Source organism: Pan paniscus, chromosome 15, assembly GCF_029289425.2.
Source record: "Pan paniscus chromosome 15, NHGRI_mPanPan1-v2.0_pri, whole genome shotgun sequence".
In the NCBI taxonomy this organism is placed as follows: domain Eukaryota; kingdom Metazoa; phylum Chordata; class Mammalia; order Primates; family Hominidae; genus Pan; species Pan paniscus.
Genome location: NC_073264.2, coordinates 56,563,643 through 56,579,187, shown reverse-complemented (window position 1 = coordinate 56,579,187; position 15,545 = coordinate 56,563,643).

Here is a 15,545-nt window from a genome sequence, read left to right as displayed (position 1 = left end):
TCCCTCCACAGAATGTCTAGAACAGTGATGGCAAATTGGCTTAATCTCTCATATCAGCTCTAATGAACTCATAACGATGGCCTGAGTCAACTCTATAGAAAACGGTTCTGAAACCATGACCTTGCCTGGCAGGAAAGAGTTACCGTATTTATTAGTATGTTTCCAGTAGAAGGAGGGGTAATAAGCTGTCCATCCCTGGCCTATGAGGCACAACCTGTCCTCACTATCATTTCTGTTTTTTTCTGATTTTGTACAGGAGGCATTGTTTTTTAAATATACCCAGAAATAACAGAAACTAGTGCATAAAACATTTAGGCTAATAAATAATTTCATTTAACTGATGAAAGGAAGAGAAAAAAAAGTGTTACTATCAGAGCTGACCACAGAATTCCTCCTCAGCAAGAGAACTGTCTTTGTTAGAAACATCTCTAGTGGACTTTTTAGTTATTAAGATGGCCCTCTAGACCAGGCCTGGATGGTTGGCCTGGGGAGGAAAATAGTGAAACTGTTTTATATCAGAAATGCACAGTGATTTTTGGAGTTGGAGCTGAATGAGCCATGAAGAAGCAGGGAAAATCCCAAGAAGAGGGCCAGAAGGTGTCCCACTGCATGGCAGGAGGCTGTGGGGAAGGCAGGACACAGGACGCGCCCTCAGAGGACAGAAAGGCTAAGGACTTTTGAGAACTGGGATGGTTGAGTATGCAGTTCAAAGTGTTTTACCCTTCTATTCTGTAATCTAACATCCCTAACCATGACCACACATGCGCACACATACACACACACAATTATGGGTTGAATCGTGTCCGCTGAAAATTCATATGCTAAAGTCCTAACCCGCAGTGCCTCAGAATATGACCTTATTTGGAAATAGGGTCATTGCAGATATAGTTAATTAAGATGAGGTCATAGTGAAGTAGGGTAGACCCCTAATCCAATGTTACTGTGGTTATACAAGGAGGAAATCTGAACACAGACACTCACACGGTGACAGCCATATGAAGACGGGAGCGATGCTGCCACAAGCTAAGAAACTACCAGAAGCTGGAGGGGAGACCTGGAACAGATCCTTCCCTAGCACCTGTTAGAGACAGCATAGCCCTGCAGACACCTTCATCTCAGGTGTCTAGCTTCCAGAACTGTGAGACAATGAGACAAGAAATTTCTATTGTTTAAGCCTCTCAGTTTGTGTTACTTTTTATGGCAGCCCTAGGAAATTAACACATATGCACATGCACAAACATGAATGCACACACACTCATGCACACATATGCATGCACACACACATGCACACACTCATACGCACACACACTCATGCACATACACATGCACACATGCACACACACTCATGCACACACATGCATGCAACTACACACACCGGTGCCCAAATCTTCATTAAAGCTTGCACCACATGCACAGCCATGACCAGTGGCAGTCTGGAGACTGAGGGGTTTGTATGGGAGTTGAGTAAGTACATAGGCTATGCAAAAGGAACGAGACATGCAGAGGCAGAGCCCAGAGTAGATGCCAGAAAGGCAGTGGAAGCAGAGACTCGTGGCAGAGGGAGCACAGGTTCCTTTCACATGCCCCACTAGCAAGAATTCTCAGAGCTATTGGGCAAGTATTGAGACGGAGCAGGGACCCCTCTTAAGGGCTTGCAGCACCCTCCTCCACCCCCAACCCCAAGCAGGGAAATAAAATCTTGAGTTCCTTCAAGGGAATTTACAGGCACCTAGCTAGCCTTGACAAGTAAATGAGCAATTTGATAAGCAAGACGGTAACAGTAGCTTAAAACAATAGCCAAGGAAGTTAGAGTCACACGAATATTTGGTTCCCAATAGAAACTAAAGATAACACCTTAGCATATATTCTTGAGTTGTTTTTCAGAATTTGGACCTCCACTAAATGGGTACACTGGTACAGAGACCTTAGATAAGGGGGAACTGAGGACTGAACTCCGACCGCTGTTCTAAATTTCTTTCTGAGGGGCCTGGAGGAGATCACACCCAAGAGCCAAAACTAACATTATTTTCTGCCGATCTCAAATGTTTAGACAAAGCTCCACCTCCTTAACCAATCACAAATCAGCAAATCTTTGACTCCACCTACGACCTGTGGGTGCCTGCTTCAAGATGTCTCACCTTTTATACAGGTCAAACCAATGTATAGCCTGCAAGTTTTTTGTTTTTGTTTTTGAGATGGAGTCTCACTCTCACCCAAGCTGGAGTACAGTGTTGCAATCTTGGCTCACTGCAACCTCCGCCTCCCAGGTTCAAGCAATTCTCCTGCCTCAGCTTCCCAAATAGCTGGGATTACAGATGCATGCCACCATGCCCGGCTAATTTTGTATTTTTAGTAGAGACGGGGTTTCAACACATTGGCCAGGCTGGTCTCGAACTCCTGGCCTCAAGTGATCCACCCGTCTCGGCCTCCCAAAGTACTGGGATTACAGGCATGAGCCACTGTGCCCGGCCAGCCTTCATGTATTGGTTTATGATTTTGCCTGTAAGCTCTGCCTTCCTGCCTTTAAAAATCCTTACCTGTAAGCTCTTGGGGAGTTTGGGTCTTCAGCCTGAGCTGCCTGATTCTCCTTGCTTGGTGCCAGGCAATAAATGCCTCACTTTCTCTCGCTGCAATCCCAATGTCAGTGTTCGGATTTTTGTGCCAGGCAAGTAGACCTAGTTGTTTGATAACAGTATTCGGGGTACCTACTGCATAATGTCAAGTGGGTGTCTCTGGTTCAGGCAGTGAGTAGTGTAAGTAACGAGCGATTGAAGGCAAAATGGCTCGCTGCCTCTTTCCGTACAAAAGCGGCCCTTGCAACAACCCAGACTGATCTGTCCTTGGCCTTTTCATTATTCTCTGCGCAGTGATAATGAGTTTACTGCTTTGTGGGCTTTTAGGTAAGGGGAAGAGATGAGCTTGGCTTAATGCCTGCTGACTCATAAGACGCAGGGGCCCTGGCCTGCCTCTGATGGGATGCATGCACTTAAATCAGAAACAATTTCTATTTCCTCTCCAGCAAAAACGCTGCGAGGGGAGGCTAGTCAAGCATGCAGAGCTGGAGACCTAGGAACCCTATCTCTGCTGTTGGGGATTGGGGGTAGAAAGAAGGAAAGAGCAGGCACAGTCCTTCCTCAAACCTCCCCTTTAGCTGCTCTACAAACATGCTGCCGCTAAAAAGCATTAGAGCTGCTGCTGATTCCTATCAGGAAGGAATTATACTAAGCACGCCCAGCATTTATGAAAGGCTGCCTATCTTTTGTTAGGCATTATCTGGATGCAAAAGCGAATCAACAACCTTCCACTCCTTAAGGAGTGTGCAATCCAGAAGGGAGTGTAAACAATGAAATGTAGGGCAAGGTTAAATGAAACACAGGCCAAATTGGTATGGGCATTCAGAAGAAACACTGTGTCTTAGCTTTGTCTTGGGAGATCAAGGAGGGCTCCACACAGAAGGTGGCATCTGAAGGCTAGGAAGGATTTCCGAAGACAGAGAATCGAAAAATAACATTCTCAGCTGAGGGAACTATAGGAACAACGATACTCAGAGCTTTTTCAGAGCCTGGAAGTGTCGTTTGGGAACTGAAGATGGGAAGGTTTATGTTTGTTTGCCCAGGCTTAGGAATTTGTATTTTATTCTAAACTCAGTGTGGAAAACAATGCAGATTTGCAGAAGCATGGAGTGAGGTAAATTTTACATTTTAGCAAGGTGATCTGGGTTCTAGAAATGTACCTGAAATTTACTAAGCCCCTGAGCATGGCTAGGCACTATACTAAAACTTTTAGACATTGTCTCTTTAGGCAATTGCTTTTAATGTCCTCATTTTGCAGATGGGAAGACTGAGGCTGAGTGAGATTAAACATCATGGCCAAAGTTAACTTCTGTTAGCAGGCCCTAACATCACAGGTTTTGCAGCCAGTACCACTTACAGTTACTGTATCAAAGTCATTTTTTTTTCCCAAGACCAATGTAAAGATCAAGGCTATATAAGAGGACGCTTTTTTTTTTTCTTGAGACAGAGTCCCCCTCCGTCATCCAGGCTGGAATGCAGTGGTGCAATCTCGGCTCACTGCAACCTCCACCTCCTGGGTTCAAGTGATTCTCCGGCCTCGGCCTCCTGAGTAGCTGGGATTATGGGTGCCCAGAACCACACCCAGTTAATTTTGCATTTTTAGTAGAGATAGAGTTTCACCATCTTGGCCAGGCTAGTCTCGAATTCCTGACCTCAGGTGATCCTCCCACCTCAGCTTCCCAAAGTGCTGGGATTACACGCATGAGCCGCTGCACCTGGCCCGATTTTATTCGCTCCTTCCAATACAAGCAAACCTAGGGATACAACCAGAAAACTGCCACGTGAGGCTAAAACATGCTCTTGCTCCTTCAGAAAACAGAACAAGTTCATCAGCCCAGAAAGTTCTCAAACATTCTCAGGACAAGGGACACTGAGTCCAAAGCCTATACTTTTAGCCACAGCGCTATTCTGCCTCCCAGTATACAGTCCTAGTATGGTACTTTTCAGCAGAAATCCCAGATATCTTCCAATATTCTTTAAGACAGTACTTTTTTAGTATTTTAGTATTTTAGTATTCTAAACAAAGAGCTGAGTTTCCAACAAAAAGTGCTTTAGAAAACTGAGTTGCACAGAGAATGGGGTGCATAGAAATCTGGGGCATGCACAGCCAAATAACTTGGGTCTATAAACATTTACCAGATTATTTTAAAGTGATTTTGCAACATTTCCTCATCAAATGCCTTACAGTTCTGGAAAAGGGCAGATATGAGAATTCCTTTATCACTTGGTCAGGTTTACAGATGGAGACACCAAAGCAATGAGAGTTTTAAGAGGCGCTCAGAAAGTCAGTAATCTCAGCACTTTAGGAGGCTGAGGTGGGAGATCATTGAGCCCAGAGTTTGAAACCAGCCTGGGCAGCAAAATGAGACTCTATCTCTACAAAAAATTAAAAAATTAAAAATTAAAAAGTCAATAGCAGGGCTAATGAGAAATCTAGATTCCTGATCTTGAAGCACATGGTTAAATCGAAAAATCATATCTCCATGGGCATCAAGGAGATAGAAATGGGGATGGAAAAAAGGCACTGTCCTTTCTCTTAAAAGTAATATGCACTTTTATAAAATACTCTTTTTGTAAGAAGTAAAATATAAATGTTCATTGTAGAAAATTTGGAAAATACCAAAAGTTCAAAGAAGAAATGAAACCCACCAATAAGCTCGGTACCCAGAAATATCCCCTGTGAATGTTGGTATATTTCCATCCAGGAGTTTATGTGCTGTTATCATTTACAGACAGACAGCCCTTCCATTCTACTCCCTTTTCTGAGAGCAGGAATCTGAAAGGTAGATCTCAATCAATAATTGATGCCCCCATTGCATGCCCAGCACTATGCCAGGCACCATGGGGTCAGAAGGAAGACTGCACTCCTCACTCTAAGAGGCTACAGTCAGTTAAAGAGATAATACACAGACCCAGAATCAGGGAGCTGGCAAGAGCATCATATGAGCAAACTGGCTGCAGGAATTCAGAAAAGGAAAGCTGGCTGGGCGAGGCTTAATGGAGGAAATGAGCTGGAGCGGAGGTATGAACAACGTTTAGACTCAGGATTGCAGAAAGAAGGGAGAAATGCACTCTGCGGTTGAGCAGGTGGAAGATGGGACAAAAACAGCATGGACCAAGGACAGTTGGCTTGGTTCCTAAGGATATTGGCCTGGGTTTAGAGATTAGAGGGTGTGAACAGAGGCCCTAACATCACAGGTTTTACAGGCAGTGCTACCCACAGTTACCGTACCAAAGTCATTTCTTTTCCAAGACCAATGCAGAGATCAAGGCTATATACGAGGATCCATTTTATTCACTCTTTCCAATTCAACCAAACCTAGGCATGCAACCAGAAAACTTCCACGTGAGGCTAAAACATGCTCTTGTTCCTTCAGAAAACCGCACAAGTTCATCAGCCTGGAAAGTTCTCAAACATTCTCGAAGCTGATGTCCAGGAAGTGCTAGGTCAGGGCATGTGCTATAGAAGGGACCACAGGGGAAATGATTGTACAAAATCATGGCACAAAGTCAAAACCCAGCATGCACCAGCCAAATCCTGCACATATGCCAAAAACGGAATTCTGCCACCTTAGTAACACTGAAAAAAATATATCCTGGGTAAGAGGTGGTGTGATATCTGAGAAAATCCCAAGGTTGTATCTTGGCAGCTCTACTCCCGGTGTGACCTTGTGCAGTGACTTAATTGCTTTGCCCTTCAATTTCCTCATCTGTAAAATGAGGATAATAGCACCTGCCTCATACTTCTGATGTAAAGATTAAATGAAGTAATGTATACAAAGCACCTCACACCACATCTGGCCATTGAGTAAGCCCTGGGTAAACACTGGTTCCTCTTCTTTTCTTCCCACTAGTCTAATATTAGAAAGCCAGATCAAAAGGGTCAGTGTGATTTGGGGAAACTAAAAAACAGAATATGATGCTAATAAGCCTTGAAGCCTCAGACCACATTCAAGGTCTCCAGGGCATTGGTAATGTCCAACTTCTTTACATGGCTCTAAGGTTCACATCTGTCTGAGATGTCACAGCTTGATCAAGGCCTCCTCTATACCATGCTCAGCATAAAGTGTCTTGAGACAGGATCTATAATAGGATGTTGGAGTGAGGCCAGCATAGCTGCCCTGAAACCCTGCCTCCTGCCCCCAGCTCAGGTACCAAAGGAAGGCGACATGGGGTATTGAAACAATTTCCAAAGGTTTAACTCACATAAGCGGAATAGAGACAGAGAAGGGAAAGTCCTCAACCTAGAACACAGACTAATTACCAGGGAGCCAGAACAAGCTAATAATCCTAGTTGACAGGCAGCCAAATGACTTGGGGTAGCTCATTTAGAGTGTGGGTGTTATGCAGCCCAGAAGACAAACACGTGTAAACAACAGCAGGTAAAACATGAACCAAGCTACTTAGCAAGTTAGATCAAGAATCTATTGATTGCCAAGTCTCTTTGAGTCCTGCAACACACTTCCTTTCTGTCCCTTCTGTTAAAGCAAACTAAATATGGCCCAAGAAGGACCTCATACTTCTATATTTCAGTCCCTGTGGACGAACTGTAACCTAGCTTAATAGGCAGACAAGATTGAGAACCTAATTTAGTAGTATGTGCCTGTAACAATAGCTGAGTCTTGGCCAATCCCAGCAGCCATGCTTCAACCACTCATAGACTGCTGAGTGTTCAAACTGTGTTCAAAGAAGGCAAATGCCAACCTGTAACCAATCCAACTGTTTCTGTACCTCACTTCAGATTTCTGCATGTCACTTCCCTTTTTTGTGTCTATAAATTTGTTCTGACCACCAGACATCCCTGGAGTCTCTCTGAATCTGCTGATTCTGGGGGCTGCCCAATTCACAAATGGTTCATTGCTCAATTAAACTCCTTTAAATTCAATTCAGCTGAAGTTTTTCTTTTAACACTTCATTCCACTGTCCCTGCCCTAGTTCAGGCCCATATTACCTCCTGTTAGCTCAGGGACACCTTCATTTTCTGAATACACAACTCACCAAGTTCTTCACTGATCATCAAATAAAATCTACATTTCCTAACCTGACATTCAAAGCCCTCCATAATATGATCCACATCTTAAACAACACATTCCATTTCAGGATGCTTATGCTTCAGACAAACCAAAGCCAACAAACCTAAGCCTTTGTATTTTTCCACCTCAGTGTCTTTGCTTGAGCTGTTGTTTCACAGCCATTCTCACGTATTCTTTGTGTTAGTTACCTAGGGCTGCTGTAACAAATTGCCACATCCCGGGGGGCTTAAAACAACAGAAATGTATTCTTACAAGTCCAAGATCCAGATGTCAGCAGGGCTAGTTCCATCTGGCAGCTCTGAGGGGCAATCCGCTCCATACCTCTCTCTTAGCTGCTGCTGGCTGCTGGCAGCTCTTGTCATTCCTTGGCTTGGGGCTGCCAATCTCTGCCTGTCTTCACATGTGTGGCCTTCTTCTCTCTGTGTCTCAGTGTCTCAAATCTCCCTCTGCCTTTGTCATATAAGGACACCTGTCATTGGATTTAGGGCCCATCCTAAATCCTGGGTGGTCTTATCTTGAGAGCCTTAATTACATCTACAAAGTCCCTTTTCTAAGGTCACAACCACAGGTTCCGAGTGTATATGTCTTTTGGGAGGCCACAATTTAACCCGTATACCCTTTAAGACCTTGGTCTCTTGCTGCCTCCTTTATGAAATATGCCTTGATGTCTAGCCCCAGGAAGGAATTTCTCCCTCCTATGAACTGCCAAGAAACTCAACTGAATTTGACTTTGTGATATTGTGTTTGTATGAACAGCTTATCTTTGAGTGAGTTGCCTAACTTCTGTAGGCCTCAATTCCTCATCTTTGAAACAGAGATGATTATTACACTTATTTTTAGCATTATTTTGGGTTTTGGTTTTTTTTGTTTTTGTTTTTTGAGATGGGGTCTCTCTCTCTGTTGCCCAGGCTGGGAGTGCAGTGGTGTGATCTCAGCTCACTGCAACCTCCACCTCCTGAGTACAGGCAATTCTCCTGCCTCAGCCTCCCAAGTAGCTGGGATTACAGGCATGTACTTCCATGCCAGGCTAATTTTTGTATTTTTAGTAGACACAGGGTTTCACTATGTTGGCCAAGCTGGTCTTGAACTCCTGACCTCAGGTGATCGGCCCACCTCGGCCTCTCAATGTTCTGGGATTACAGGCGTGAGCCACTGTGCCCAGCCTATAGCATTATTTTGATAAAAAGAAGTTTTAAGGGACTTAGAACACTAGCCAGACATAGCAAATCATTCATATGTGCTATTATTATCCTTATCTTTATTATCATATATTGTCCCTACTATATTGTAAGTTCCTTAAAGATAGTCATCTTTGCAGCCTTCATGGATTCTAAAAAGTATCTCGCACAGAATCATGGACGAGTGAACATATCAGGGAGAAGGAGGGAATGACAGCTAAGTCATCTTGAGATAGTCAATACAGGGACATGTTTGGAAATGTCGTGAAGAGTGACTCCTCTATGCAACATTCAACCAGCAGGAAAGTACTCAGGTCTTCCCCGAAGTGGAAAGTCTTGGTCAAAACTCCCTGCCAACAGTTTTCCCTTTGATTTACAAGCAGGACAACTTGGAGAGTTGCCAGTCTGGTGTTTCCAAGTACAGCATATCCAAAGAATTCCTTTCATAAACAGCATCATTTGCTGATTTGTCATCATGGTAATTATATTTTATTATTCCCACTGTACACTGTACCTCTTAGCACTGATATGGTTCTGAAATAGAAGTGAAAAAAAGGGGATGGGGAGGGGCTGACTCCCAGGCTTAAGGGAAGAGTGACTCAGTGGCCCTAGGGAGCCTCTTCTCAGGAACTGGGTAGGTGTGCTGACTCACTTCTGCCTCCAGCCTCCTCCCAAAGGTTGCTGCTTCTCCAGGACCTCACAGCAGTTGTGGAAGCCTTTAGTGGTGGCACTGGTAATTCTCTCCACACACCATAATCTTCCCCTACATAATCCCATGAGCTATTTTATAAAGCTGCCTTCTAGAAGGCCAGTGCTCTAGATACATGGTTCAGACCGAAGTCTTCTAGAAGATTTTTAATTTTTATGGGTACCTAGTAGATGTATATAGAAGATTTTCATTGTTAGTACAAGTACAAACACATACAAAAATCCATTCCTAGTCAGGTGCATACAAAGTGGAGTTCAGGCCGGGCATGGCACTTTGGGAGGCCGAGGCAGGCGGATCACCTGAGTTCAGGCATTCGAGACCAGCCCGATCAAAGTGGTGAAACCCCGTCTCCACTAAAAATACAAATTAGCTGGGTGTGGTGGTGTGCACCTATAATCCCAGCTACTCAGGAGGCTGAGGCAGGAGAATTGCTTGAACCCAGCAGGCAAAGGTTGCAGTGAGCCAAGATCGTGCCACTCCACCCCAGCCTGGGCGACAGAGTGAGGCCCTGTCTCAAAAAAAAAAAAAAAAAAAGTGGAGTTCAGAGCAGACAGAAGCTGAAATCTTCATCCATATTTTCCCAAGCAAATACTGTAAAACCTAATCTCCCTGTTTTGCTGTACGTGGCAGGAGACAGGTAGCTACTGTCTGGGATCAGACATCCCTGATGTGCTCAGCGTGGAAAATGGTAAAGCAACTCTCTCCTGCCCAGAATCAGTGCTGATTGATTGGTTCTGTTTCCATGAAACAACTGCCAAAACGATGCTTATAAATAACACTTCCCAGTTATAATATGCTTTCTAAAAGAATGCATTATTTATTGTAGAAACGCTGTGATGGAATATGTTCACACAGAAAGAAATAATAGGGATCAGTCAAGGGAGAAAAAGGAACTTGTGAAATTTTAATTCTTGTCTTTAATATTACGTGAAATTAAGCCATTTTCCTGAGAAACTTTAAACACAGCAAGTCTTCTTTATGGCCAGTGTATAGCACTGCCTGAGAAGGAAAGCTGCACCATTATGATTCAAGATTTTCAGTGGACTGGGGTTGGTGAGCAAAGACTATGGAGATCAAGGTTATCTGTGCTGTGCTTCAGCACCTCCTGACTAAGCCATTACACAGGCTCCTTCCCAGATGCTGACGTTCATGCTCCACCTCCACCAAAAAGGGGGAGGAAGAATTACTGTGGGTTTTTATTTCAAACGATTACTGAAAGGACAAGAATTCATTGAATTTTGATCTAGAAAAGGCCTCTGTGCAGTGCTCAAATCCACCTCCCTATTCTTGTGTATAAAATCACTGTCTGGAAACTGACAGCTCCATGTAGAGATTAATCACACCCAATGTCCATGGCTTCTAAAAGAAAGAGAAGGCTGCATTTAGCAAATATTGCCACCATTAAAAAAATGTTCTCTCCCAACATGGCTTCTAGAAACCTAATCTCATTTATGCAAATTCTTTTTCGTTTTCTCCTGGGCAGCGAAATTGCCCCTCACATTTAACAACCATCAAGATAGTGTGAATGTGGATTACTCTACACGCACTTTCCGTTTCGCTCCTATAAATAGGACCTCCTTGTATAAAATGTGCACATATATTCACATTGACTGATACAGTAACTAATCTTATTTATTTTTGGAAGTAGCCTCTGGTCTTCTGCCATGGAGAAGTAGCTACCCTTTTTTTCTTTAACATTTAGGGAGTGCATGCTCCCCCTTGTTTTTTTTTTCCTCTCTGCCCTCAAAGCTGTTTTATTTCTCCCGAAACCAGAAGGTATTCCCCTCATGGAGATGAAAGTGCGCCCCCTAGTGAACAATGTTTCTCAACATCCCTCCAACACTGAATTTCCATCTTCATTATTCTTGCCAGAGAATCCCAGGCCCCAGTGGTGACGTGACTGCATTTGAGAGGTTGAGGTTCAGTGCCCAGGGCTTAGGAGCTTTTCAAGGGACAGCAAAATTGTTTGAGAGCTAAGAAAGTCTATTGACTCCAAACATTTTTTTCAATTCCAAAACTGAAATTAGTGAATTTGATTAAATGTCTATAAAACATCAACTAATCATAAGCAATTCAACTCTTAAATTGTTACATATAAATTATATTTAATGTAGAATGTAGGTTCATTTTAATATTGTCTATGAGGAGGCCAGGCATTGTGGCTCACGCCTATAATCCCAGCACTTTGGGAGGCCAAGGTTGTGGGGGGATTGCTTGAGCCCAGAAGTTCAAGACTAGCCAGGGCAACATAGCAAGACCCTCAGCTCTACAAAAATTTTTGTTTTAATTTCCAGCTAATTTTTTTAAATTTTGTGTAGAGATGGGAGTTTTCACCTGTAGACAGGTGTGTGGTACACACCTGCAGTCATAACTAATACTTAGGAGGCTGAGGTGGGAGGATTACTTGAGCCTGGGAGGTTGAGGCTGCAGTGAGCCATGACCACCCACTGCACTCCAGCCTGGAGTGTCTCAAATATATATTATATGTATATATGTATGTGTGTGTATATATATATATATATTTTTTTTTTTCTGTGAGGAGGGACAGGTCCTCTTACAATAAGAGTAAAAGCCATATTTTCCATAGAATTGACCTCTGTTCAAGACTCTTCATGACCATGAATATGCACTCCTGTCTTAACATTATTCTTTTAAAGATTCTAATAACAATACTTCATACTTGCAAAGTGCTTAGTAAAAGTTTACATATGGCCAGAGCACAGTGACTCACGTCTATAATCCCAGCACTTTGGGAGGCCAAGGCAGGTGGATTGCTTGAGCCCAGAAATTCAAGACCAGCCTGAGCAACAAGGCAAAACCCCATCTCTACAAAAAATACAAAAAATTAGCTGGGCGTGGTGGTGCAAGCCTAGAGGCCCAACTACGTGGGAGGCTGAGGGGGGAGGATCACCTGAGCCTGGGATGTCGAAGCTGCAGTGAACTGTGATTGTGCCACTGCACTCCAGCATGAGCAACAGAGTGAGACCTTATATCAAAAAAAAAAAAAAAAGTTAACATATGCTCCTATTTAAGGCATTTAATCTTTACAACAGTAAATTGAGAAAGAAAAGAATGAATTGGATAAAGTAGTTTTTTTGTTTTCTTCTTTTTTTGCCAAAGTATAAAATATTATAAATTCTGAAGCCAAAAAAAAAAAAAAAGTCAGAATCAAAGCAGATAACCACCACAGTTCAAAAGAAAACAAACTACTAATTTGAAATGGTCTATGTAAGCCTTTGGTAAGGGACAGTACATAGCAAATGACTCCATAGTCAGACACTCTGGGACGAGTTACTCAACCTCTCTGTGCCTCAGTATCCTCAACTGTAACGTGGGGACAAAAAGAGTATTTATCTCACCAGGTCTTCGAGACATTTAAATGAGTTCATATATGTGAAACACTTAGAATAGCGTGTGGTACATAGTAAGAGCTGAATAAATGCTAGCAATTAACTGTTAGTCAATCAAACCATAGCAATCTTTGATTCCCAGAATAGAATAACTTAAGATTTTGGGCTGGGCGCAGTGGCTCACGCCTGTAATCTCAACACTTTGGGAGGCTGAGGCAGGCAGATCACCTGAGGTCAGGAGTTCGAGACCAGCCTGGCCAACATGGTGAAACCCCATCTATACTTAAAAAAAAAATGCAAAAGTTAGCTGGGCGAGGTAGCGCAAGCCTGTAATCCCAGCTACTCGGGAGGCTAAGGTGGGAAAATTGCTTGAACCCGGGAGGCAGAGACTGCAGTGAGCTGAGATCGCACCACTGCACTCCCCGCCTGAGTGACAGAGCAAGACCCTATCTCAAAAAATAATTAAAAAAAAAACAAGATCTTGTATAAATCTCAAACAGCTAAAACACTCACAAAACAATCACTAATATTATATTTTGAAACATTTTACCTGGAAACAATCTCAAACTTACAAAAAGTTACAGGAATAAAAATAATTTAAGGAACGTTGGTACACCTTTTACCCAAATGAGCTTATTACCATTTTATTCCTCTATTATTTGCATGGCACATCACTGCAAATTTGTGTCTCTACTTATTATAATTTTGATGTATTTGTTTTCTCTTGTAAAGTAACAAATTACCACAAATTTAGCAATTAAACGCCAACTTACAAGCTCGCAGTTCTAAGACGTCTGAGTATAGCACAGCCAGTTTCTTTGCTCAGGGTCTTTACAAAGCTAAAACCAACGTATTGGCCATGCTAAACTCCTTTCTGGAAGCTCTGGGAAGAATCCACTTTCAAGCCAATTCATGACTGATGGCAGTCATAGGACTGAGGTCCCCATTTCCTTGCTGGCTGTCAAATGTGGGCCACTCTAAGCTCCTTGAGGCACCCACATTCCTTCCAATATGATTTTTATTTTTTTAATTATTACTTTAAATATTATTATTATTTTTTGAGACAAAGTCTCACTCTGTTGCCCAGGCTGGAGTGCAGTGGTGCAATCATGGTTCACTGCAACCTTAACCTCCTGGGCTCAAGTGATCCTCCTGCCTCAGCCTCCCAGGTAGCTAGGACTACAGGTGCATGCCACCACACCTGGCTAATTTTTTTAAATTTTTTTATAGAGATGAGGTCTCACTATGTTGCCCATGCTGGTCTCAAACTCCTGGACTCAAGCAATCCTACTGCCTTGGCCTCCCAAAGTGCTGGGATTACAGGAGTGAACCACCATGCTCTGCCCACATTCTTTCCAATATGGCCCCATTTATCTTCAAAGCCAGAAATGAAAAATCTCCCTCATGGCAAATCCTTCTCAGATTTTGACTCTCTCTCCCAGAGAAGAGCCAGTTCCTTCTAAAGGCTCACCTGATTAGGTCAGGCTTACCCAAGAAAAGCCTGGATACTCTTTCTCAAAGTCAAATGATTTGGGACCTTAATTACATCTGTAAAGTGCATGCATAGCAGCACTTAGATTGGTATTTGAATAACTGGGAGAAGGTGTGTATATACTAGGGATAGGAATTTAGGGGGCATCTCACCGTTCTGCCTACCACATATGATGAGAGACTTTATAAGTCTATGTGTAAGACTGGTAGGGCTGCCACAACAAAATACTACAGTCTGTGGTGGCTTAAACAACAGAAATTTATTTTCTCACAGTTCTGGAGGCTGGAAGTCCAAGATCAAGGTGTCAGCAGGGCTGGTTTCTCTTGAGGCCGCTCTCTTTCACTCGCAGATGGCTGCCTTCTCACTGCATCCTCACCTGGCCTTCTTCTCTGTGTGAACATCCCTGGTGTCTCTGTGTGTCCAGATTTCATCTTCTTGTGAGGACAACAGTCAGATCAAATCAGGGCTTCAACATATAAATTTTGGGGGGAAACAATTCAGTCTATAACAGTCTAATAACAAAATTAAGAGCTAATATTTGAGCTACTAGGCAGGTACTGTGCTAAAAAAAAATGTGTAGGTTATCTCAACACAAACCTTTAAATTAAATACCATCGCAAGCAATTATATGAAATTCCAATCTCATCAAAATGTTTCCTTTATTCTTAATTAGAAATTCTGTAAGACTTGTTGTGATTTGATTCTTAGAATGAGCTGTCTCTACTATAATGTGCTTCCTATGCTACTTTCTAAGGTCAGTTTCCTTCATCCATCCAGTTTTACTGAGCAGATAAGCTTGGTACAGAGACATTAAAATTAGTTATCAAAATTCTTGCTCTCAGAGAGCAAAAATCTAGTAAAAAAGATGTATTTTATGTCTGCCTCTGTACATTTTTTTTTTTTTGAGACAGAGTCTCATTCTGTTGCCCAGGGTGGAGTGCAGTGACATGATCTGGGCTCATTGCAACCTCGGCCTCCCAGGTTCAAGAAATTCTCCTGCCTTGGCCTCCTGAGTAGCTGGGATTACAGGCACACACTACCATGCCCAGCTAATTTTCGTATTTTACGTATAGATGGGGTTTCACCATGTTGGCCAGGCTGGTCTTGAACTCCTGACCTCAGGTGATCCACCTGCCTCAGCCTCCCAAAGTTCTGGGATTACAGACATGACCCACCACACCCGGGCATCTGTACATTTTTACATATCTTA